The sequence below is a fragment of the Prunus mume genome, linkage group LG2 (genome assembly GCF_029339155.1).
Source record: "Prunus mume cultivar Tortuosa linkage group LG2, ASM2933915v1, whole genome shotgun sequence".
Lineage (NCBI taxonomy): Eukaryota > Viridiplantae > Streptophyta > Magnoliopsida > Rosales > Rosaceae > Prunus > Prunus mume.
In genome coordinates this window covers 15,231,288-15,243,778 of record NC_142699.1, presented here as the reverse complement: position 1 = coordinate 15,243,778, position 12,491 = coordinate 15,231,288, and positions in this window count along the sequence as shown.

Sequence of the window (12,491 nt, the reverse complement as noted above, 5' to 3'; positions counted from 1 at the left end):
GGTTGAGATAAAATATACAGTGTACAGGCCCATGCAAAAATTAAACATCGCAAGGACGATGAATTAAAGCATGCCAAGCATGAAATTGTTATCTCACACTCAACCACGCTACAAGCTAAGTGGGCCCAAGCCACTCGGACAGGGGCTTGCTTGAGTGGGTTGTGGTATGGCGATGTAATAAATCGGCATGAGACCTATTGATGGGCGAGAAATGGAAAGTCTCGGGTTGCTTGGGAGCCTCGAGACTCAAGCCCATTTCTTAGGCCCAAACGTGTAGGTAGCCGAGAGAAAAGTAGCCCAAAGTCAAAGCAAAATAACTCAGCAAAAAAAAGCCCAATCAAGAGGCCCAATGTTCCACAAAAGGCCCATTTGTAGGAAACCACCTTGGCCCATATAAAATCCCAAAATAACCCACAAAAGCCTCGGCTTTTTTGAAAAATAGAAAACACATGAAAGAGTTGGCAAACTCCTAGCAAAGCTGCTGAGAGCAAGTTCAAGCTAGAAACGCCCAAAGAACTAAGGAATCTTTGGCTTGCATCTTTGTCAGCACCCTTAGGGAGCATATATTTTCACTTCCTTTCCTTCATCAGTTTAGCCAGGCGGGGAAGGAAATAAGCAGAACCAGAAGAGAAGCTCCCCTTTGCACTATGGGAAAGGGGACATTGAGCTCCCAAATCTCACTGAATTTGTGCAAATAAGCAGAGGCAATTTTGCCAAGATAAATCAGGAAGGAGGAGAAATGAGGAAAAGCTTAGCCAAAATAAGTAGAAGCCATTAGGGTTTCTTGAAGAATTGTGATTTCAGACTATAAATCGATGCTTCCCCTACCCAGAGGCAACTCAAAATTGAGGACAAACTTTCTCTAACTTACTAAAATCTAACTACCTCGTGCCTTTATTCACTTTCTTCTCAATTTATTTTTTTGCATTTGCCAGAAGAACTCTGCTTTTCTTTTTCCTTTCAAAATTCCGCATAAAACACCTCATTCCTTACCTTAATACTTTCTTTTCTCATAAACTAAGCCTAATCTCTCTCTTAGTGCTAAACTTATGTTGGTTTTGCTCCCATGCCATATGTCACTCATGCTGAGCTAAAAGACTATCTGAAAGCATGCCAAAATCATCTGTAAGTCACCATTATTCTGATCGGTGAAGATAGCCAAAATATATCCTAAGATTTTGCTACTCTTTCGAGGTATTTTGGGGATTAATTTTCGAACCAGGCAAAGGGGACAGTCTCTCGTCCGTTCTTTTATAACAGCCTAGCCCATTAGCTGCAGGAAGAAAAAAGTCCCCTCAGTATGAAAAGTAGAACCTTTGGTGGTGGTGATAGAAGCAAGAGTCAGGATGTAGGATAAGCGGGAGTGACCGCATGCTTACGTAGTCTGCAATAAGATGGAGAATCGTAGGGGTTCCTGACATTTCGGTGGAAGTAAGATGTGATATGAGAATTTGGGGACAAATATGAGGAATTTGATTTAGGGTTTTGGATTTGAATATGAGAAATTTGATATAAGGGCTTAGAGACAAAACAACTTCTCTTCACTCCCCCTCTCCCCTGAAGAGAATGGGTCATCAGAGTAAAGAGATATGCAGTATCTTCATGGGAATACATCAAGGTAATGGGGATACGTCAATAAATATATCATTTTCACTCCCCCTCCCTCCTTTAAGAGGAAGGAGGAGAACACTTAAATTTCAAGAAGAACGCAAGCACATGTCACAAGAGAACCAAGCTCTGATACCATGCTAAAATATGAATATGGTTTGAATGTATTAGGTTTTTTTTATTCTTCTCCATAAGGAGACATATATATATATATATATATATATATATTAATAACTAGTCGAGGAGATCCTCGTTCTAACTCTGCATTCTTTTGTACATAAAAAGCAGAACAAGACCAAGGAGACTTACTACGTCTAATTATATTTTTCTGTAACAAATCATTTATCTCATTTTTACAAAATTCTAACATTTCAGGACTCATTTGGATAGGACGAGCTTTAGTAGGTATATTTTTTTCGGAGAAATTCTGTATATAAGGCAAACTTACAATATGATTCTTTCTATGCCAAAAAGCGAGTAGGTAAATCGAACATACATCAGCAATCAATTTCGTTTCAGGTGGTATAAAGATGTTTTTATTTCCCGTGTAATCTTTGAGAGAAGATAGTAATCAAGCTTTTTGGAAAGAAAAGTTTATAAATGGATTGCCTAATTTGTTTGCGCATAAAATTAGAACTGTTTTAAGTAATGAATTAGGTCATATAGATTACGATAATCTGACTTATGGTAATATAATCAGTATAATTAATCAAGAAGGTATGAAAATGTGTATTGACATGAAAATAAATAAGCAAATCTGAGTCTGATAGGAAATCTAAGATATGAGTTAGGAATTTTTGTGAACAATATGGTTTGTATACTCCTCCTTCTAGAAAACATAAGCTTAAGTCTCCTAGTCATCTGCGTAAAAAAGCGTCATTATAAGCGTAAAAGACATTTCTTGAATCTAATGATGAGTTTTATAAGAAAAGTCCGCTTTAAGAAAAGATGGTCTGATAAGCCTAAAAGAAAGAATAAAGTAGAAACTTTAAAAAAAGAACCGACATGAGTAAAGTTAAATGTTTTAAATGTCAAAAGTTTGGTCATTATGCTAATAAGTGTAAAGTCAATTACAGAATCTGCCTACACCAAGTCCTTCTAAGCGTCATGAGCCTGCTAGAAATTCTTCTGCTTCGTCTTCTATTCAAGAAAGAGACTTAGAAATTGAACGTGCTCTTATAGATTTAAAGTTAGAATCTTTGAGAAAAAAGGCCCAAGTAAGTCATCCTTGTTATAATGCTCCGCCTATAAATGAGCCTAAACCGGAGTCTCCCCCTACGTCTCCTACTCAATCTGATTTCATAGCAAGTGAATTAGCTGCAGCCCAAGCGTATGGTCTAGATAATCAATTAAAAGTCCTTAGAAAAGTTGAGAAGTTTAAAATTGATTGGAAAGCCCTAGATAAACATTTGCATGACCCCATTAATCAGCCTAGAAGAAACGTATATCATCAACTAGTCCCGATGCTTGTAAAAGACAAGAAATATTTGCTGAATGGAAAAATTATATGAGGTCCGAGAAAAAAGAAATCTTTTATCTTGATTTTATAGAAAGCCGTTCTGAGTCCTCTTGAATTAAAAACTATAACCAAAGAAAAATGGATGAAATTAGACCAATCAAGTAATATCTAGTCACCTCGCATTACCTGATGCTAATATAAGTATCCTCATACAATTAGATGATAAAGATTAATTTGTGCATAAACTGCGATTATTCTTATACGTTTGTTTTCTTACAGTCTATCTTAATCCTCTCTGTTCTAGCCCTTTTGGTATCAGAGCCGTAAGAGTTGTAAGAATTTTGTCTAAGTCGCAACTCATCCAACCCAAGTGGCTGGTTTAGGATTTCTGAGTTGAAGTTTTTGGTTTCTTCTTTTCTTCCTTTTGTTCTTTAAGTTACTTCTTGGTTTTCTTCCTTAAGGTCTGACCCGTGAGTCCTTTTTCCAGTCGATAAGTCCCGAGGGTAGGGCGCATAGGTGGGCAGGAGCAGAAAATTAGGAAGATTACTGATAGGTTTCTTTTAGAACAAACAGTAAGGTTTAGGAGTCACTATTTATCTTCTTCTTCATTCTTCCAACCCCATACACCTGAGTAAGATGAGTCGCCTCTTTAGAACAAATTCTTGTAGTTCGAGCAGCTCTAGAACCACTATAGGACGTCTACCTGAGATAGTAAATGAAGAACAATTTGAGTATAATTCTAATGATGATAATGAGCAATTAGATTTTCGTGATTGGAATATACCTAAAGTACCTGATAAAAATATTTACAGAAAAAAATGGTCTTTGAATGCTTTTAATACAACTACACATGTTAAAACTGTAGAACAAGTGTATGCTTTAAGTAAAGAACATGAGTCTTGTCAATTACTGAATTTGGATGCCATTAAAAAACATAAGCATGATGGTAATAATTTTCTGCATGTTGGTCTTGTACAGGTTGCTGCTAAGCCATTAACTAGATTAGGTTTACAAGCTTCTATTCTGCTATGCTTACGTGATGCTAGATTTACAGTATTTAATGATTCCGTGCTTGGTATGATTGAATCGAGTCTTTGCAATGGTCCTGTACATTTTGATTGTTATCCTAATTTTACTATCAGTTTGAATGATCCACATATTCTTAAAACCTTAACTTTGAATATTAAAACTTCTGGTTATAATGTTTTGCCTGGTACCCAGCCTATAGCTTTAATTTACAGAATCTATTATAAAGTTACAGGTACAAATATGAATTTTCAAGCCCTGAATAGAAGTCCTAGAGATCAGACGTTATTAATACAAAGCCGTACACCTGATGCTAATATAAGTATCCCTCATACAATTAGATGGTCTGAGATTAATTTGCCTAGAGATTGGACGTTAGTTACTGAGTCTCAACTGCACCTATACAGCGTAGTCTAAATAATTTAGATTACATACAGCAATATCTAGATGGTACAGTTAAGATTAATTTTGGTAATCAACCTAAGTCTAATGTACAATTACAGCAACTGCCTACACCAAGTCCTTCTAAGCGTCATGAGCCTGCTAGAAATTCTTCTGCTTCGTCTTCTATTCAAGAAAGAGACTTAGAAATTGAACGTGCTCTTATAGATTTAAAGTTAGAATCTTTGAGAAAAAAGGCCCAAGTAAGTCATCCTTGTTATAATGCTCCGCCTATAAATGAGCCTAAACCGGAGTCTCCCCCTACGTCTCCTACTCAATCTGATTTCATAGCAAGTGAATTAGCTGCAGCCCAAGCGTATGGTCTAGATAATCAATTAAAAGTCCTTAGAAAAGTTGAGAAGTTTAAAATTGATTGGAAAGCCCTAGATAAACATTTGCATGACCCCATTAATCAGCCTAGAAGAAACGTATATCATCAACTAGTCCCTGATGCTTGTAAAAGACAAGAAATATTTGCTGAATGGAAAAATTATATGAGGTCTGAGAAAAAAGAAATCTTTTATCTTGATTTTATAGAAAGCCGTTACAGTCCTACTGAATTAAAAACTATAACCAAAGAAAAATGGATGAAATTAGACCAATCTGAAGTAATATCTAGTCACCCTCCTGCAGAAACAATTAAAATTAAACATGGTTCTAGGAATGTCATTGCAAGCCCATTTAAGTTAACAGACCCAAATGATGAGCCCAATAAACGCCTCATAGAACAGAATAACTATACAAATCAGAGTCTTATTACTATAGGAAAACAGTTAGATAAAATTGAAACAAAAATTGATAAATCCTTGCCTATTGAGCCTACCATTAAGTCTGCAGAAAAGCCTCTAGTCCAATTCCAAGATTTACAGTCTAAGTTTGCCCTTAAGACGTCCTCTACAGTTGAAAAAATAGAAGAAATGCTTAAGCAGTTAAAAAGCGAACAACTGAAAAATCTGGAGTTAAAGTCATAGGGTCATCCGCCCTTTTAGAAACACAGTCTGATACTGAATCAAATACAGATTCTATTGAGTCTAGTAATATCTCTAAAATTGAGAATGCGTTTAAAAACTTAGAACTAGAATCAGAGTTAAAAGTCAAGAAATTAACTAATCCTATTAGCCTAACCAGAAACTGGTATCCTAAGCCTACACCGCCTGATATTCAATTTGAAGAAAGAAATAATCTAAGTCAATTCTCTGTTTCTCCTGATAAATTATATGAATGGAATATAGATGGTCTGTCTGAACTCGAAATTATGAATAAATTAACCCACATGTCCATGGTTGCTAATAGTTACAGTACTAATCATCATTTAAGACAATCTGAGATAATTCCCTTGTTAGAAACTGGTTTTACAGGAACTCTAAGATCGTGGTGGGATAAGCATTTAACTGATGAATCCCGAAATAATATTATACATGCCGTAAAATTAAACGCTGAAGGTCTGCCTTTGTTTGATGAAAATATAGGTCAAGGTATAGAAGACAGTGTTAATACTTTGCTTTATACAATAATTGAGCATTTTATAGGTACTCCGAGTCATACACAGTCTAGAATACATGATCAATCTGAGTAATTTAAGATGTCCGCAATTAAGTGATTTCAGGTGGTATAAAGATGTTTTTATTTCCCGTGTAATGCTGAGAGAAGATAGTAATCAAGCTTTTTGGAAAGAAAAGTTTATAAATGGATTGCCTAATTTGTTTGCGCATAAAATTAGAACTGCTTTAAGTAATGAATTAGGTCATATAGATTACGATAATCTGACTTATGGTAATATAATCAGTATAATTAATCAAGAAGGTATGAAAATGTGTATTGACATGAAAATAAATAAGCAAATACAGTCTGATAGGAAATCTGCAAGATATGAGTTAGGAATTTTTGTGAACAATATGGTTTGTATACTCCTCCTTCTAGAAAACATAAGCTTAAGTCTCCTAGTCATCTGCGTAAAAAAGCGTCATTATAAGCGTAAAAGACATTTTACTGAATCTAATGATGAGTTTTATAAGAAAAGTCCGCTTTAAGAAAGATGGTGCGATAAGCCTAAAAGAAAGAATAAAAGTAGAAACTTTAAAAAAGAACCGACATGAGTAAAGTTAAATGTTTTAAATGTCAAAAGTTTGGTCATTATGCTAATAAGTGTAAAGTGAAAGACACTATTAAGCGATTCTGAGATCACGGATGCAGATAAAGACAAATTAATTAAAGTCATGGAATTAAAGATTCCAAGTCCGAAGACGTAACTATGGTTAGTAATTCAGAGTCTGTTTATGAGTCTTCTGAGTCCTACATGAGTTCTCCTAATATTCAATTAGGATGTAAAGATAAGTGTTGTAATACCCTTAAGTCTATTTCTGTGTTAACCAAACAGGAAGAACAAGAAGAATTATTATTAGAGCTGATTAGTAAAATAGAACACCCTGAGTTGAAATCTGATTATTTAAAGAAATTAAGAAAAATTATAGGTCATACGAATACAGCCCAACCTTCTTCTGTTATAAGTCTAAATTCTACATTAGAAAGGTTTCATAAGAAAAAAGATGTTACTTTGCATGATCTACACTCTGAGGTAAAAGCCATAAAGAAGGAAATAATTGAATTACGACATTTAAGTCATAAATTACAAACTGAGAATTATGATATCCGACAAAATTTGAATTCGTTATTAGAAAAAGATTTGGTTAAGTCTGATAGTCGAGCCAGAAGCCCTACCCATTCTGATGAAAATGAGAAAACTGATCACAATATTAGTTTAATTAATCATATTCCTTTTAGAAAATGGTATTCTAAAATTACTATAATTATTAAAGATTTTGAGCTTGATACTATTGCCTTATTTGATTCTGGTGCTGATTTGAACTGCATAAAAGAAGGATTGATTCCTACTAAATATTATACAAAATCAATCTGAATCTTTGAGTACTGCTTCTGGTAAAATGCTACACTTGAATTATGAGATTCCTAAAGCCCATATCTGCCAAAATAAAGTGTGTTTTAAGACTTCGTTTGTTTTAGTCAAAAATATAACTGATAAAGTAATCCTAGGTTTACCTTTTATAAGTCTCTTATATCCTTTACAAGTTGAATTTGATGGAGTTGTTGCCTGTCCTTTAGGTGAAAGCGTTAAGTTTGAATTTCTTACTCGAGCTGAGTTACATGAGTTAAAGACTGCACAAAAAAGTATTACATCTATAACAACATCTGTGATTCTTGACAAAACTAATCAAATTAAATACTTACAGGAAGAAGTTAAAAATAAGCGCATTGAATCTCAGCTAAGTTCACCTACAATGCAAAAACAGTTAAAGATTTTGAAACGAAATTGATTGCTGATGTATGTTCTGATTTACCTCTGCTTTTTGGCATAGAAAGAATCATATTGTAAGTTTGCCTTATATACAGAATTTCTCCGAAAAAAATATACCTACTAAAGCTCGTCCTATCCAAATGAGTCCTGAAATGTTAGAATTTTGTAAAAATGAGATAAATGATTTGTTACGAAAAATATAATTAGACGTAGTAAGTCTCCTTGGTCTTGTTCTGCTTTTTATGTACAAAAGAATGCAGAGTTAGAACGAGGATCTCCTCGACTAGTTATTAATTACAAGCCTCTTAATATGTTCTTGAATGGATTAGATACCCTATACCTAATAAGAGAGATTTGATTAATCGCCTGAGTAAAGCTATTATATTCTCTAAATTTGATTTGAAAAGTGGTTTTTGGCAAATACAAATTACTGAATCAGATAGATATAAGACTGCTTTTGTTACTCCCTTTGGTCATTATGAGTGGAATGTCATGCCTTTTGGTTTGAAAAATGCTCCTAGTGAATTTCAGAATATAATGAATGAAATTTTTAATTCTTATAGCCAATTTGCCATTGTTTATATTGATGATGTTCTTATATTCTCTGAGTCTATTGAGCAGCATTGGAAACATTTATATAAATTTTTGCATGTCATAAAAACAAATGGATTGGTTGTTTCTGCTAAGAAGATTAAGTTGTTCCAAATGCATATTAGATTTCTTGGATTTAATATAAGTCAATCACAAATACAGCCTATAGATAGATCCATACAATTTGCTGATAAGTTTCCTGATCAAATTATTGATAAGAATCAATTACAACGATTTTTAGGATCACTCAATTATATTTCTGATTTTTATAAGAATCTGAGAAAACAATGTAAGCCTTGTTTGATAGATTACAAGCTAATCCTCCTCCTTGGTCTTCTATTCATCTTGAGCTTGTTAACAGTTAAGAGTCATGTTAAGACCTCCTTGTCTTGGCATTCCTACTAAGTTCCTTTAAAATTGTTGAGATGCCATGCTTCTGCCATATAGGATATGGTGGTATTCTTAATGAAAATTACTCTACTTCTTCTCGAGCAAATTGTCCGATTCTATTCTGGTACTTGGTCTAAGTCATGCAGTATAATTATAGTACTATTAAAGAAATACTAGCTATTGTATTATGCATTACTAAATTTCAAGATGATTTATTGAATCAAAATTTCTTGTTCGTGTTGATTGCAAATCGCTAAACATGTTCTTGAAAAAGATGTTCAAAACATTGCATCAAAACAGATTTTTGCCTGATGGCAAGCACTTTTTGAGTATATTCGATTTTGATATTGAATTTATTAAAGGTAGTGAGAATTCTATTCCTGATTTTCTTACCCGAGAGTTTTTACATTGGACAATTATGGCAGAAAAATGAAAGAAAAAGATAAGAATAAAGAACAACAGATTAGCAATCCAGAGCCCCCAGTACCCAGAATCTCCCTGCAACCTTGAGCCCTTACCTCTGTTAAACATGAGTCTGCATCTTCTTCTTCTTCTAAACTTGAGCCTGCATCTATTACACCTTATCCTGGTATGTCCCATTCTCTAACTAATATTCAACCCTTTAGGTTCTACCTGAGCAAGCCGGCACCCAACTACCTGACCTGCCTCTACATCTAGCTATGATCCTTCCTTACTCCCCAAATGCAAGCTCCTCTTGTTCTTCTTCTACATTTAGACCTAAGACTCTCCTTATGTTTCTAAATGCACTACTAATTTATTTGTTCTTGAGCCCCATATTCTGCATCATGAGTCCTACTGCAATTGCTTTTAATCATTTTCCTCCTGGTTTTCATTTTCTTCCCCATAGTCCTTATAAGTCCTTAAAATTTTACAGAGAAATTCTTCATGAAACAAAATCTGTAGACATTAAGCCTATACGAGATAAAGTTGATCCCCAAAAAATTATTTATCACTCCTTGTACCTTTATCAAGTCCTGAGTCAAAAGAGTTGGGGTCCTCACCCCTATGAATTACGAACCCTTCCTTCCAAACTTCAATACAATTATGCAGATTATGTTGAGTCCTTCTATTATATTTTCCTACACCAAACCCCTGAGTTCTCACATTCTTGGTTTATAAATTTTGATAATAAATTTAAAATGACTCAGCTTTCCCCATCTGTTTCTTCACCGTGGGATACTCATGGTCCCGCTTCTCGATATCATCCTTACGCAATCAATGAGCTTATTACTACATTCTCTCCGCTCAATTAAGCTTCCTGAGCGTGATCTATTTTTCCTACACCCTTGTTATTTTTAACTCGCTATAAGATCCTCTGGATTATGAAATGGAACTATCATGCAGATTGGGAGAAGAGATCTCTTTTCGACATTTTTCTCTGTTAGTGGTGGGACTGCTTGAAGTCCACCGTATACTGAATATTTCTACAGAGATTTCCGCACTACCTCCTAAGCTTTGAGCCTAAGCCTGTTTTCTTCTTCCCGGGCCTTCCCAATTTCACAAGGAAAAACTAAAGTTGAGCTGAAAGATCTAGCTAAACGACAGCTTACTTTTAAGTCAAAAATTTGTCAAGAAATCAGATGATGATTTTGAAGCAATGAATCCCGAAGTCCTTCTCCACCAAGGCTATCGATCAAACGGCCGCCTTCGAGCCCCAGTCCACGACGTGGATGAGATGGTCTCACGACTATCCCCATGGTCAAGACCCTACTGAAGCCTATTTAGCATGATCTCAATTCCGACATTGAGTCACCATGCCAAACAAAACTAAAGTTGGATCTTTGAAGGAATAAGTAAAAGTAAAAGCACCTGAGTAAAGTGAAAAGCATCCGTGAAAGTGAAAGCCGTCGGTAAGGAAAGCGTCCAGAGTTAAAGTTACCTAAAATTATTGTACTAGGTTTGCTTTGCTGAGCATACTTTTCTTACTAGAGTTATATTTTTTATATGAGGCCTCAGCCTCATTTATGTAATCGTCATGAATGTAAAATTTGTAGCTTTAAGTAAAGACATGAGTTCTTGTCAATTACTGATTTGATCAATAAAAAAACATAAGCATGATGGTAATAATTTTCTGCGATGTTGGTCTGTGTACAGTGCTGTTATCGCCATTAACTAGATTAGGCTTACAAGCTTCTATTCTCGCTATGCTTACGTGATGCTAGATTTACAGATGTTAATGATTCCGTGCTTGTATGATTGAATCGAGTCTTTGCAATGGTCCTGTACATTTTGATTGTTATCCTAATTTTACTATCAGTTTGAATGATCCACATATTCTTAAAACTAACTTTGAATATTAAAACTTCTGGTTATAATGTTTTGCCTGGTACCCAGCCTATAGCTTTAATTTACAGAATCTATTATAAAGTTACAGGTACAAATATGAATTTTCAAAACCAGATAAGTCCTAGAGATCAGACGTTATTAATACAAAGCCGCATACACCTGATGCTAATATAAGTATCCCTCATACAATTAGATGGTCTGAGATTAATTTGCCTAGAGATTGGGACGTTAGTTAACTTGAGTCTCAACTTTGCACCTATACAGCGTAGTCTAAATAATTTAGATTACATACTGCAATATCTAGATGGTACAAAGTGCTAAGATTAATTTTGGTAATCAACCTAAGTCTAATGTACAATTACAGAATTTGCACTACCAAGTCCTTCTAAGCGTCATGAGCCTGCTAGAAATTCTTCAGCTTCGTCTTCTATTCAAGAAAGAGACTTAGAAATTGAACGTGCTCTTATAGATTTAAAGTTAGAATCTTTGAGAAAAAAGGCCCAAGTAAGTCATCCTTGTTATAATGCTCCGCCTATAAATGAGCCTAAACCGGAGTCTCCCCCCGTCTCCTACTCAATCTGATTTCATAGCAAGTGAATTAGCTGCAGCCCAAGCGTATGGTCTAGATAATCAATTAAAAGTCCTTAGAAAAGTTGAGAAGTTTAAAATTGATTGAAAGCCCTAGATAAACATTTGCATGACCCCATTAATCAGCCTAGAAGAAACGTATATCATCAACTAGTCCCTGATGCTTGTAAAAGACAAGAAATATTTGCTTTGAATGGAAAAATTATATGAGGTCTGAGAAAAAAGAAATCTTTTATCTTGATTTTATAGAAAGCCGTTACTATCCTCAATTAAAAACTATAACCAAAGAAAAATGGATGAAATTAGACCAATCTGAAGTAATATCTAGTCACCCCTCCTGCAGAAACAATTAAAATTAAACATGGTTCTAGGAATGTCATTGCAAGCCCATTTGTTAATAGATCCAAATGATGAGCCCAATAAACGCCTTATAGAATGTAATAACTATACAAATCAGAGTCTTATTACTATAGGAAAACAGTTAGATAAAATTGAAACAAAAATTGATAAATCCTTGCCTATTGAGCCTACCATTAAGTCTGCAGAAAAGCTCTAGTCCAATTCCAAGATTTACAGCCCTAAGTTTGCCTTAAGACGTCCTCTCAGTTGAAAAAATAGAAGAAATGCTTAGCTAAAAATGAACAACTTTGAAAAACTGAGTTAAAGTCATAGGTCATCCGCCTTTTAGAAACACAGTCTGATACTCAATCAAATACAGATTCTATTGAGTCTAGTAATATTCTAAAATTGAGAATGCGTTTAAAAACT